This window comes from Stegostoma tigrinum, unplaced genomic scaffold (assembly GCF_030684315.1).
Source record: "Stegostoma tigrinum isolate sSteTig4 unplaced genomic scaffold, sSteTig4.hap1 scaffold_359, whole genome shotgun sequence".
In the NCBI taxonomy this organism is placed as follows: domain Eukaryota; kingdom Metazoa; phylum Chordata; class Chondrichthyes; order Orectolobiformes; family Stegostomatidae; genus Stegostoma; species Stegostoma tigrinum.
In genome coordinates this window covers 112,501-125,172 of record NW_026728287.1, presented here as the reverse complement: position 1 = coordinate 125,172, position 12,672 = coordinate 112,501, and positions in this window count along the sequence as shown.

Sequence of the window (12,672 nt, the reverse complement as noted above, 5' to 3'; positions counted from 1 at the left end):
AATGACTTGGACGGGCAGGAGTCGCTGTGCCCGTGAGGCTGCCTGGCCGAGTCGGAGTGCTGTGGGACGGCGGGGAGCGGGTTTTCCCGGGCGAGGGGCCGATCCCGAGGAAGGGGAGCAGTTCCGAGGCCGTGGGCCGGGTGAGGCGCGCCTTTCGGAGGGGAGGAGTTTGAATTTCGGCTGCATTGAGGGTAGCTGCCCCGCTGTGGTGGTTTTTCGGAGCCTGAGCCCGAGCGGGGCGTCGGTTCCCGAGGTGGGCAGGAGTCGCTGTGCCCGTGAGGCTGCCTGGCCGAGTCGGAGTGCTGTGGACGGCGGGGAGCGGTTTTTCCCGGGCGAGGGGGCGACCCCGAGGAACTCGGCCGGCGGGGAGGCGTTCCGGCCCGGGCGAGGGGCGCGGACCCGACCGGAGACGTCCAAAACCTTGAAAGGGGTAAGCGGGAAAAGGTCAGCAAAGTGCCCGAAGCAGTAAGGCGAAAAAGCCGTCGGAACCTCCGAAAATGTCCAAAAGCGTGAAATCAGTAACCAGGAAAATGCATAAAAATGGCCAAAAGTGTTGAAATCAGTAAGCAGGAAAAGTCGGGAAAAGTGTCTAAAAATGCTTGGAAATCTGAGGAAAATGCCCGAAAATGAGGCCGGGAGGAGGAAGTCGAAAATCCCCGTGCCCGACGAGGGAAGTCAGTAACCAGAAGGAAAAACTTAGAAAAAAATTCTAAGTGTCAAAAAAAATTCTAAGTGTCAAAAAAAATTCTAAGTGTCAAAAAAAATTCTAAGTGTCAAAAGAATTCTAAGTGTCAAAAAAATTCTAAGTGTCAAAAAAATTCTAAGTGTCAAAAAAAATTCTAAGTGTCAAAAAGAATTCTAAGTGTCAAAAAAAATTCTAAGTGTCAAAAAAAATTCTAAGTGTCAAAAAAAATTCTAAGTGTCAAAAAAAATTCTAAGTGTCAAAAAAAATTCTAAGTGTCAAAAAAAATTCTAAGTGTCAAAAAAAATTCTAAGTGTCAAAAAAATTCTAAGTGTCAAAAAAATTCTAAGTGTCAAAAAAAAATTCTAAGTGTCAAAAAAATTCTAAGTGTCAAAAAAATTCTAAGTGTCAAAAAAAATTCTAAGTGTCAAAAAAAAATTCTAAGTGTCAAAAAAAATTCTAAGTGTCAAAAAGAATTCTAAGTGTCAAAAAAAATTCTAAGTGTCAGAAAGGGAAATGAGTAACCAAGAAGAGAAATGAGTAACCAAGAAATCAGTAACCAACAGGAGAAATGAGTAACCAAGAAGAGAAATGAGTAACCAAGAAATCAGTAACCAACAGGAGAAATGAGTAACCAACGGGAGAAATGAGTAACCAACGGGAGAAATGAGTAACCAACGGGAGAAGTCAGTAACCAACGGGAGAAATCAGTACCAAAGGGAGAAGTCAGTAACCAACGGAGAAATCAGTAACCAACAAGAGAAATGAGTAACCAACGGGAGAAATCAGTAACCAAAGGGAGAAGTCAGTAACCAACGGGAGAAATCAGTAACCAAGCTTATTTTTGGTTGGTTACTGACTTCTCCGTTCAACTTGGAGCTGCCCTTGTGCACGATCAAGGAGGGGTATTATCCGCCACGGGGGCTTAATTTTCGCCTAAGGGGAGCGATTTGGAGGCCGTGGCCGGGTGAGGCGCGCCTTTCGAAGGGGAGGGATTTGAATTTCGGCTGCATTGAGGGTAGCTGCCCGCTGTTGTGGGTTTTTGGAGCCTGAGCCCGTTCAACTTGGAGCTGCCCTTGTGCACGATCAAGGAGGGGTATTATCGGCCACGGGGGCTTAATTTTCGCCTAAGGGGAGCGATTTGGAGGCCGTGGCCGGGTGAGGCGCGCCTTTCGAAGGGGAGGGATTTGAATTTCGGCTGCATTGAGGGTAGCTGCCCGCTGTTGTGGGTTTTGGAGCCTGAGCCCGTTCAACTTGGAGCTGCCCTTGTGCACGATCAAGGAGGGGTATTATCGGCCACGGGGGCTTAATTTTCGCCTAAGGGGAGCGATTTGGAGGCCGTGGCCGGGTGAGGCGCGCCTCTCGAAGGGGAGGGATTTGAATTTCGGCTGCATTGAGGGTAGCTGCCCGCTGTTGTGGTTTTTGGAGCCTGAGCCCGTTCAACTTGGAGCTGCCCTTGTGCACGATCAAGGAGGGGTATTATCGGCCACGGGGGCTTAATTTTCGCCTAAGGGGAGCGATTTGGAGGCCGTGGCCGGGTGAGGCGCGCCTCTCGAAGGGGAGGGATTTGAATTTCGGCTGCATTGAGGGTAGCTGCCCGCTGTTGTGGGTTTTTGGAGCCTGAGCCCGAGCGGGGCGTCGGTTCCCGAGGTGGGCAGGAGTCGCTGTGCCCGTGAGGCTGCCTGGCCGAGTCGGAGTGCTGTGGGACGGCGGGGAGCGGGTTTTCCCGGGCGAGGGGGGTTTTCCCGGGCGAGGGGCCGATCCCGAGGAAGGGGAGCAGTTCCGAGGCCGTGGCCGGGTGAGGCGCGCCTCTCGAAGGGGAGGAATTTGAATTTCGGCTGCATTGAGGGTAGCTGCCCCGCTGTGGTGGTTTTTCGGAGCCTGAGCCCGAGCGGGGCGTCGGTTCCCGAGGTGGGCAGGAGTCGCTGTGCCCGTGAGGCTGCCTGGCCGAGTCGGAGTGCTGTGGGACGGCGGGGAGCGGTTTTTCCCGGGCGAGGGGGCGACCCCGAGGAACTCGGCCGGCGGGGAGGCGTTCCGGCCCGGGCGAGGGGCGCGGACCCGACCGGAGACGTCCAAAACCTTGAAAGGGGTAAGCGGGAAAAGGTCAGCAAAGTGCCCGAAGCAGTAAGGCGAAAAAGCCGTCGGAACCTCCGAAAATGTCCAAAAGCGTGAAATCAGTAACCAGGAAAATGCATAAAAATGGCCAAAAGTGTGAAATCAGTAAGCAGGAAAAGTCGGGAAAAGTGTCTAAAAATGCTTGGAAATCTGAGGAAAATGCCCGAAAATGAGGCCCCTCGGTCGGGAGGAGGAAGTCGAAAATCCCCGTGCCCGACGAGGGAAGTCAGTAACCAGAAGGAAAAACTTAGAAAAAAATTCTAAGTGTCAAAAAAAATTCTAAGTGTCAAAAAAAATTCTAAGTGTCAAAAAAAATTCTAAGTGTCAAAAAGAATTCTAAGTGTCAAAAAAATTCTAAGTGTCAAAAAAATTCTAAGTGTCAAAAAAAATTCTAAGTGTCAAAAAGAATTCTAAGTGTCAAAAAAAATTCTAAGTGTCAAAAAAAATTCTAAGTGTCAAAAAAAATTCTAAGTGTCAAAAAAAATTCTAAGTGTCAAAAAAAATTCTAAGTGTCAAAAAAAATTCTAAGTGTCAAAAAAATTCTAAGTGTCAAAAAAAATTCTAAGTGTCAAAAAAAATTCTAAGTGTCAAAAAAAATTCTAAGTGTCAAAAAAAATTCTAAGTGTCAAAAAAATTCTAAGTGTCAAAAAAAATTCTAAGTGTCAAAAAAAATTCTAAGTGTCAAAAAAAATTCTAAGTGTCAAAAAGAATTCTAAGTGTCAAAAAAAATTCTAAGTGTCAGAAAGGGAAATGAGTAACCAAGAAGAGAAATGAGTAACCAAGAAATCAGTAACCAACAGGAGAAATGAGTAACCAAGAAGAGAAATGAGTAACCAAGAAATCAGTAACCAACAGGAGAAATGAGTAACCAACGGGAGAAATGAGTAACCAACGGGAGAAATGAGTAACCAACGGGAGAAGTCAGTAACCAACGGGAGAAATCAGTAACCAAAGGGAGAAGTCAGTAACCAACGGGAGAAATCAGTAACCAACAAGAGAAATGAGTAACCAACGGGAGAAATCAGTAACCAAAGGGAGAAGTCAGTAACCAACGGGAGAAATCAGTAACCAAGCTTATTTTTGGTTGGTTACTGACTTCTCCGTTCAACTTGGAGCTGCCCTTGTGCACGATCAAGGAGGGGTATTATCCGCCACGGGGGCTTAATTTTCGCCTAAGGGGAGCGATTTGGAGGCCGTGGCCGGGTGAGGCGCGCCTTTCGAAGGGGAGGGATTTGAATTTCGGCTGCATTGAGGGTAGCTGCCCGCTGTTGTGGGTTTTTGGAGCCTGAGCCCGTTCAACTTGGAGCTGCCCTTGTGCACGATCAAGGAGGGGTATTATCGGCCACGGGGGCTTAATTTTCGCCTAAGGGGAGCGATTTGGAGGCCGTGGCCGGGTGAGGCGCGCCTTTCGAAGGGGAGGGATTTGAATTTCGGCTGCATTGAGGGTAGCTGCCCGCTGTTGTGGGTTTTTGGAGCCTGAGCCCGTTCAACTTGGAGCTGCCCTTGTGCACGATCAAGGAGGGGTATTATCGGCCACGGGGGCTTAATTTTCGCCTAAGGGGAGCGATTTGGAGGCCGTGGCCGGGTGAGGCGCGCCTCTCGAAGGGGAGGGATTTGAATTTCGGCTGCATTGAGGGTAGCTGCCCGCTGTTGTGGGTTTTTGGAGCCTGAGCCCGTTCAACTTGGAGCTGCCCTTGTGCACGATCAAGGAGGGGTATTATCGGCCACGGGGGCTTAATTTTCGCCTAAGGGGAGCGATTTGGAGGCCGTGGCCGGGTGAGGCGCGCCTCTCGAAGGGGAGGAATTTGAATTTCGGCTGCATTGAGGGTAGCTGCCCCGCTGTGGTGGTTTTTCGGAGCCTGAGCCCGAGCGGGGCGTCGGTTCCCGAGGTGGGCAGGAGTCGCTGTGCCCGTGAGGCTGCCTGGCCGAGTCGGAGTGCTGTGGGACGGCGGGGAGCGGGTTTTCCCGGGCGAGGGGGCGATCCCGAGGAAGGGGAGCGATTTGGAGGCCGTGGCCGGGTGAGGCGCGCCTTTCGGAGGGGAGGAATTTGAATTTCGGCTGCATTGAGGGTAGCTGCCCGCTGTTGTGGGTTTTCGGAGCCTGAGCCCGAGCGGGGCGTCGGTTCCCGAGGTGGGCAGGAGTCGCTGTGCCCGTGAGGCTGCCTGGCCGAGTCGGAGTGCTGTGGGACGGCGGGGAGCGGGTTTTCCCGGGCGAGGGGCCGATCCCGAGGAAGGGGAGCAGTTCCGAGGCCGTGGCCGGGTGAGGCGCGCCTTTCGGAGGGGAGGAGTTTGAATTTCGGCTGCATTGAGGGTAGCTGCCCCGCTGTGGTGGTTTTTCGGAGCCTGAGCCCGAGCGGGGCGTCGGTTCCCGAGGTGGGCAGGAGTCGCTGTGCCCGTGAGGCTGCCTGGCCGAGTCGGAGTGCTGTGGGACGGCGGGGAGCGGTTTTTCCCGGGCGAGGGGGCGACCCCGAGGAACTCGGCCGGCGGGGAGGCGTTCCGGCCCGGGCGAGGGGCGCGGACCCGACCGGAGACGTCCAAAACCTTGAAAGGGGTAAGCGGGAAAAGGTCAGCAAAGTGCCCGAAGCAGTAAGGCGAAAAAGCCGTCGGAACCTCCGAAAATGTCCAAAAGCGTGAAATCAGTAACCAGGAAAATGCATAAAAATGGCCAAAAGTGTGAAATCAGTAAGCAGGAAAAGTCGGGAAAAGTGTCTAAAAATGCTTGGAAATCTGAGGAAAATGCCCGAAAATGAGGCCCCTCGGTCGGGAGGAGGAAGTCGAAAATCCCCGTGCCCGACGAGGGAAGTCAGTAACCAGAAGGAAAAACTTAGAAAAAAATTCTAAGTGTCAAAAAAAATTCTAAGTGTCAAAAAAAATTCTAAGTGTCAAAAAAAATTCTAAGTGTCAAAAAGAATTCTAAGTGTCAAAAAAATTCTAAGTGTCAAAAAAATTCTAAGTGTCAAAAAAAATTCTAAGTGTCAAAAAGAATTCTAAGTGTCAAAAAAAATTCTAAGTGTCAAAAAAAATTCTAAGTGTCAAAAAAAATTCTAAGTGTCAAAAAAAATTCTAAGTGTCAAAAAAAATTCTAAGTGTCAAAAAAAATTCTAAGTGTCAAAAAAATTCTAAGTGTCAAAAAAAATTCTAAGTGTCAAAAAAAATTCTAAGTGTCAAAAAAAATTCTAAGTGTCAAAAAAAATTCTAAGTGTCAAAAAAATTCTAAGTGTCAAAAAAAATTCTAAGTGTCAAAAAAAATTCTAAGTGTCAAAAAAAATTCTAAGTGTCAAAAAGAATTCTAAGTGTCAAAAAAAATTCTAAGTGTCAGAAAGGGAAATGAGTAACCAAGAAGAGAAATGAGTAACCAAGAAATCAGTAACCAACAGGAGAAATGAGTAACCAAGAAGAGAAATGAGTAACCAAGAAATCAGTAACCAACAGGAGAAATGAGTAACCAACGGGAGAAATGAGTAACCAACGGGAGAAATGAGTAACCAACGGGAGAAGTCAGTAACCAACGGGAGAAATCAGTAACCAAAGGGAGAAGTCAGTAACCAACGGGAGAAATCAGTAACCAACAAGAGAAATGAGTAACCAACGGGAGAAATCAGTAACCAAAGGGAGAAGTCAGTAACCAACGGGAGAAATCAGTAACCAAGCTTATTTTTGGTTGGTTACTGACTTCTCCGTTCAACTTGGAGCTGCCCTTGTGCACGATCAAGGAGGGGTATTATCCGCCACGGGGGCTTAATTTTCGCCTAAGGGGAGCGATTTGGAGGCCGTGGCCGGGTGAGGCGCGCCTTTCGAAGGGGAGGGATTTGAATTTCGGCTGCATTGAGGGTAGCTGCCCGCTGTTGTGGGTTTTTGGAGCCTGAGCCCGTTCAACTTGGAGCTGCCCTTGTGCACGATCAAGGAGGGGTATTATCGGCCACGGGGGCTTAATTTTCGCCTAAGGGGAGCGATTTGGAGGCCGTGGCCGGGTGAGGCGCGCCTTTCGAAGGGGAGGGATTTGAATTTCGGCTGCATTGAGGGTAGCTGCCCGCTGTTGTGGGTTTTTGGAGCCTGAGCCCGTTCAACTTGGAGCTGCCCTTGTGCACGATCAAGGAGGGGTATTATCGGCCACGGGGGCTTAATTTTCGCCTAAGGGGAGCGATTTGGAGGCCGTGGCCGGGTGAGGCGCGCCTCTCGAAGGGGAGGGATTTGAATTTCGGCTGCATTGAGGGTAGCTGCCCGCTGTTGTGGGTTTTTGGAGCCTGAGCCCGTTCAACTTGGAGCTGCCCTTGTGCACGATCAAGGAGGGGTATTATCGGCCACGGGGGCTTAATTTTCGCCTAAGGGGAGCGATTTGGAGGCCGTGGCCGGGTGAGGCGCGCCTCTCGAAGGGGAGGGATTTGAATTTCGGCTGCATTGAGGGTAGCTGCCCGCTGTTGTGGGTTTTTGGAGCCTGAGCCCGAGCGGGGCGTCGGTTCCCGAGGTGGGCAGGAGTCGCTGTGCCCGTGAGGCTGCCTGGCCGAGTCGGAGTGCTGTGGGACGGCGGGGAGCGGGTTTTCCCGGGCGAGGGGCCGATCCCGAGGAAGGGGAGCAGTTCCGAGGCCGTGGCCGGGTGAGGCGCGCCTCTCGAAGGGGAGGAATTTGAATTTCGGCTGCATTGAGGGTAGCTGCCCCGCTGTGGTGGTTTTTCGGAGCCTGAGCCCGAGCGGGGCGTCGGTTCCCGAGGTGGGCAGGAGTCGCTGTGCCCGTGAGGCTGCCTGGCCGAGTCGGAGTGCTGTGGGACGGCGGGGAGCGGTTTTTCCCGGGCGAGGGGGCGACCCCGAGGAACTCGGCCGGCGGGGAGGCGTTCCGGCCCGGGCGAGGGGCGCGGACCCGACCGGAGACGTCCAAAACCTTGAAAGGGGTAAGCGGGAAAAGGTCAGCAAAGTGCCCGAAGCAGTAAGGCGAAAAAGCCGTCGGAACCTCCGAAAATGTCCAAAAGCGTGAAATCAGTAACCAGGAAAATGCATAAAAATGGCCAAAAGTGTGAAATCAGTAAGCAGGAAAAGTCGGGAAAAGTGTCTAAAAATGCTTGGAAATCTGAGGAAAATGCCCGAAAATGAGGCCCCTCGGTCGGGAGGAGGAAGTCGAAAATCCCCGTGCCCGACGAGGGAAGTCAGTAACCAGAAGGAAAAACTTAGAAAAAAATTCTAAGTGTCAAAAAAAATTCTAAGTGTCAAAAAAAATTCTAAGTGTCAAAAAAAATTCTAAGTGTCAAAAAGAATTCTAAGTGTCAAAAAAATTCTAAGTGTCAAAAAAATTCTAAGTGTCAAAAAAAATTCTAAGTGTCAAAAAGAATTCTAAGTGTCAAAAAAAATTCTAAGTGTCAAAAAAAATTCTAAGTGTCAAAAAAAATTCTAAGTGTCAAAAAAAATTCTAAGTGTCAAAAAAAATTCTAAGTGTCAAAAAAAATTCTAAGTGTCAAAAAAATTCTAAGTGTCAAAAAAAATTCTAAGTGTCAAAAAAAATTCTAAGTGTCAAAAAAAATTCTAAGTGTCAAAAAAAATTCTAAGTGTCAAAAAAATTCTAAGTGTCAAAAAAAATTCTAAGTGTCAAAAAAAATTCTAAGTGTCAAAAAAAATTCTAAGTGTCAAAAAGAATTCTAAGTGTCAAAAAAAATTCTAAGTGTCAGAAAGGGAAATGAGTAACCAAGAAGAGAAATGAGTAACCAAGAAATCAGTAACCAACAGGAGAAATGAGTAACCAAGAAGAGAAATGAGTAACCAAGAAATCAGTAACCAACAGGAGAAATGAGTAACCAACGGGAGAAATGAGTAACCAACGGGAGAAATGAGTAACCAACGGGAGAAGTCAGTAACCAACGGGAGAAATCAGTAACCAAAGGGAGAAGTCAGTAACCAACGGGAGAAATCAGTAACCAACAAGAGAAATGAGTAACCAACGGGAGAAATCAGTAACCAAAGGGAGAAGTCAGTAACCAACGGGAGAAATCAGTAACCAAGCTTATTTTTGGTTGGTTACTGACTTCTCCGTTCAACTTGGAGCTGCCCTTGTGCACGATCAAGGAGGGGTATTATCCGCCACGGGGGCTTAATTTTCGCCTAAGGGGAGCGATTTGGAGGCCGTGGCCGGGTGAGGCGCGCCTTTCGAAGGGGAGGGATTTGAATTTCGGCTGCATTGAGGGTAGCTGCCCGCTGTTGTGGGTTTTTGGAGCCTGAGCCCGTTCAACTTGGAGCTGCCCTTGTGCACGATCAAGGAGGGGTATTATCGGCCACGGGGGCTTAATTTTCGCCTAAGGGGAGCGATTTGGAGGCCGTGGCCGGGTGAGGCGCGCCTTTCGAAGGGGAGGGATTTGAATTTCGGCTGCATTGAGGGTAGCTGCCCGCTGTTGTGGGTTTTTGGAGCCTGAGCCCGTTCAACTTGGAGCTGCCCTTGTGCACGATCAAGGAGGGGTATTATCGGCCACGGGGGCTTAATTTTCGCCTAAGGGGAGCGATTTGGAGGCCGTGGCCGGGTGAGGCGCGCCTCTCGAAGGGGAGGGATTTGAATTTCGGCTGCATTGAGGGTAGCTGCCCGCTGTTGTGGGTTTTTGGAGCCTGAGCCCGTTCAACTTGGAGCTGCCCTTGTGCACGATCAAGGAGGGGTATTATCGGCCACGGGGGCTTAATTTTCGCCTAAGGGGAGCGATTTGGAGGCCGTGGCCGGGTGAGGCGCGCCTCTCGAAGGGGAGGGATTTGAATTTCGGCTGCATTGAGGGTAGCTGCCCGCTGTTGTGGGTTTTTGGAGCCTGAGCCCGAGCGGGGCGTCGGTTCCCGAGGTGGGCAGGAGTCGCTGTGCCCGTGAGGCTGCCTGGCCGAGTCGGAGTGCTGTGGGACGGCGGGGAGCGGGTTTTCCCGGGCGAGGGGCCGATCCCGAGGAAGGGGAGCAGTTCCGAGGCCGTGGCCGGGTGAGGCGCGCCTCTCGAAGGGGAGGAATTTGAATTTCGGCTGCATTGAGGGTAGCTGCCCCGCTGTGGTGGTTTTTCGGAGCCTGAGCCCGAGCGGGGCGTCGGTTCCCGAGGTGGGCAGGAGTCGCTGTGCCCGTGAGGCTGCCTGGCCGAGTCGGAGTGCTGTGGGACGGCGGGGAGCGGTTTTTCCCGGGCGAGGGGGCGACCCCGAGGAACTCGGCCGGCGGGGAGGCGTTCCGGCCCGGGCGAGGGGCGCGGACCCGACCGGAGACGTCCAAAACCTTGAAAGGGGTAAGCGGGAAAAGGTCAGCAAAGTGCCCGAAGCAGTAAGGCGAAAAAGCCGTCGGAACCTCCGAAAATGAGTAAAAGCCCGGAAGGAGTAAGGTGGAGAAGTCAGCAAAGTGCCCGAAATGTCCGAAGCAGTAAGGCGAAAAAGCCGTCGGAACCTCCGAAAATGAGTAAAAGCCCGGAAGGAGTAAGCGGGAAAAGTCAGCCAAGTGCCCGAAATGTCCGAAGCAGTAAGGCGAAAAAGCCGTCAGAACCTCCGAAAATGAGTAAAAGCCCGGAAGGAGTAAGCGGGAAAAGTCAGCCAAGTGCCCGAAATGTCCGAAGCAGTAAGGCGAAAAAGCCGTCAGAACCTCCGAAAATGAGTAAAAGCCCGGAAGGAGTAAGCGGGAAAAGTCAGCCAAGTGCCCGAAATGTCCGAAGCAGTAAGGCGAAAAAGCCGTCAGAACCTCCGAAAATGAGTAAAAGCCCGGAAGGAGTAAGCGGGAAAAGTCAGCCAAGTGCCCGAAATGTCCGAAGCAGTAAGGCGAAAAAGCCGTCAGAACCTCCGAAAATGAGTAAAAGCCCGGAAGGAGTAAGCGGGAAAAGTCAGCCAAGTGCCCGAAATGTCCGAAGCAGTAAGGCGAAAAAGCCGTCAGAACCTCCGAAAATGTCCAAAAGCGTGAAATCAGTAACCAGGAAAATGCTTAAAAATGGCCAAAAGTGTGAAATCAGTAAGCAGGAAAAGTCGGGAAAATGCATAAAAATGGCCAAAAGTGTGAAATCAGTAAGCAGGAAAAGTCGGGAAAATGCATAAAAATGGCCAAAAGTGTGAAATCAGTAAGCAGGAAAAGTCGGGAAAAGTGTCTAAAAATGCTTGGAAATCTGAGGAAAATGCCCGAAAATGAGGCCCCTCGGTCGGGAGGAGGAAGTCGAAAATCCCCGTGCCCGACGAGGGAAGTCAGTAACCAGAAGGAAAAACTTAGAAAAAAATTCTAAGTGTCAAAAAAAATTCTAAGTGTCAAAAAAATTCTAAGTGTCAAAAAAAATTCTAAGTGTCAAAAAAAATTCTAAGTGTCAAAAAAAATTCTAAGTGTCAAAAAAATTCTAAGTGTCAAAAAAAATTCTAAGTGTCAAAAAAATTCTAAGTGTCAAAAAAAATTCTAAGTGTCAAAAAAATTCTAAGTGTCAAAAAAATTCTAAGTGTCAAAAAAATTCTAAGTGTCAAAAAAAATTCTAAGTGTCAAAAAAAATTCTAAGTGTCAAAAAAAATTCTAAGTGTCAAAAAAATTCTAAGTGTCAAAAAAAATTCTAAGTGTCAAAAAAAATTCTAAGTGTCAGCGGAGGAAAGTCGGTGGGGAAGGGGAAAAATCCGAAAATCCACGCCGGGTTGGAGTTCCAGGGCCCCGCTGGAGGGGTGGGAATTCGCCCCGGCGCCTTGCCCCGTTGCAATAAAGTGTCCGCAGCCCGAAAACTTTAACTTTGAAAAATCACGGAAGTCGGCAAGGGGGACGATCCGAGTACCGTTTGCGGGCTTTCGGTGCCTCATCGTCGGACTGAAATTTCAAATTCGCCCCCAAAGTGCAACTCGTCATTTTCGGCCGGGGGGGTTGGCGGGGTACCCGGAGATTTTCGGGAACACGTTTTTTAGAACAAAATGGCGGCTCGGGACCACTTTGAGACAGGCCCGAGGAACGGTTCCAAAGACGGTGGGCGGCAATTTGGAACTCGTGTGCATGCCAAAGAGCTCTCGGAGGTCGGATTTTGAACACTTTGTCGAATTTTGAACACTTTGTCGAATTTTGAACACTTTGTCGAATTTTGAACACTTTGTCGAATTTCGAACACTTTGTCGAATTTTGAACACTTTGTCGAACATGCGAACACTTTGTCGAACTTTTGAACGCTAACAGTCGAACTTTTGAACGCTAATAGTCGAACTTTCGAACGCTTTGTCGAATTGTGAACATGTTGGCCGTGACATTCGACACTCGGGCGATTAAACACTCGATAATCCGCCCATTTTAAGTTCGACACTCGGGCGATTAAACACTCGATAATCCGCCCATTTTAAGTTCGACACTCGGGCGATTAAACACTCGATAATCCGCCCATTTTAAGTTCGACACACCTGGGCGATTAACACTCGATACTCTGAGCCCATGGTAAGTTCGACAGTCTGGCGATTTTTGTGTTCGATACTCTGAGCTGAATTAAGTTCGACAGTCTGGCGATTTTTGTGTTCGATACTCTGAGCTGAATTAAGTTCGACAGTCTGGCGATTTTTGTGTTCGATACTCAGTGCTGCTTTTAACTTCGACACTCTGGTGGCGATTTGTGTTCCTCGACACTTTGGCGGTTGTGTTCGACATAGTCTTGGCGACTTCCTACCAGACCTTCCGATCTCTTCGCGCCAGTTCTAACTGTCCAAGGCCTCCGGGCCCGAAACGTCGGAGGGCGGGCAAAGGCGGCGCAGCCCGGGGCCGTCGACCCGGAAACGGCCGTCCCCCCTCCGCGGGTAACCTCGTCCTGGCAGGCCAGGCAGGCTCGAGAGCCCGGTTCCCCCGGGAGTAGCACGGAAGGTAGCGGGCTGTCCCTTCGCCTGTGCTAGCCCGGAACAGTCGGCCGGTGTGTGCAGAGAGGGGGGGCCCAGGCGTGCGCCCCCCCGCACGCCCGGCGCGGGG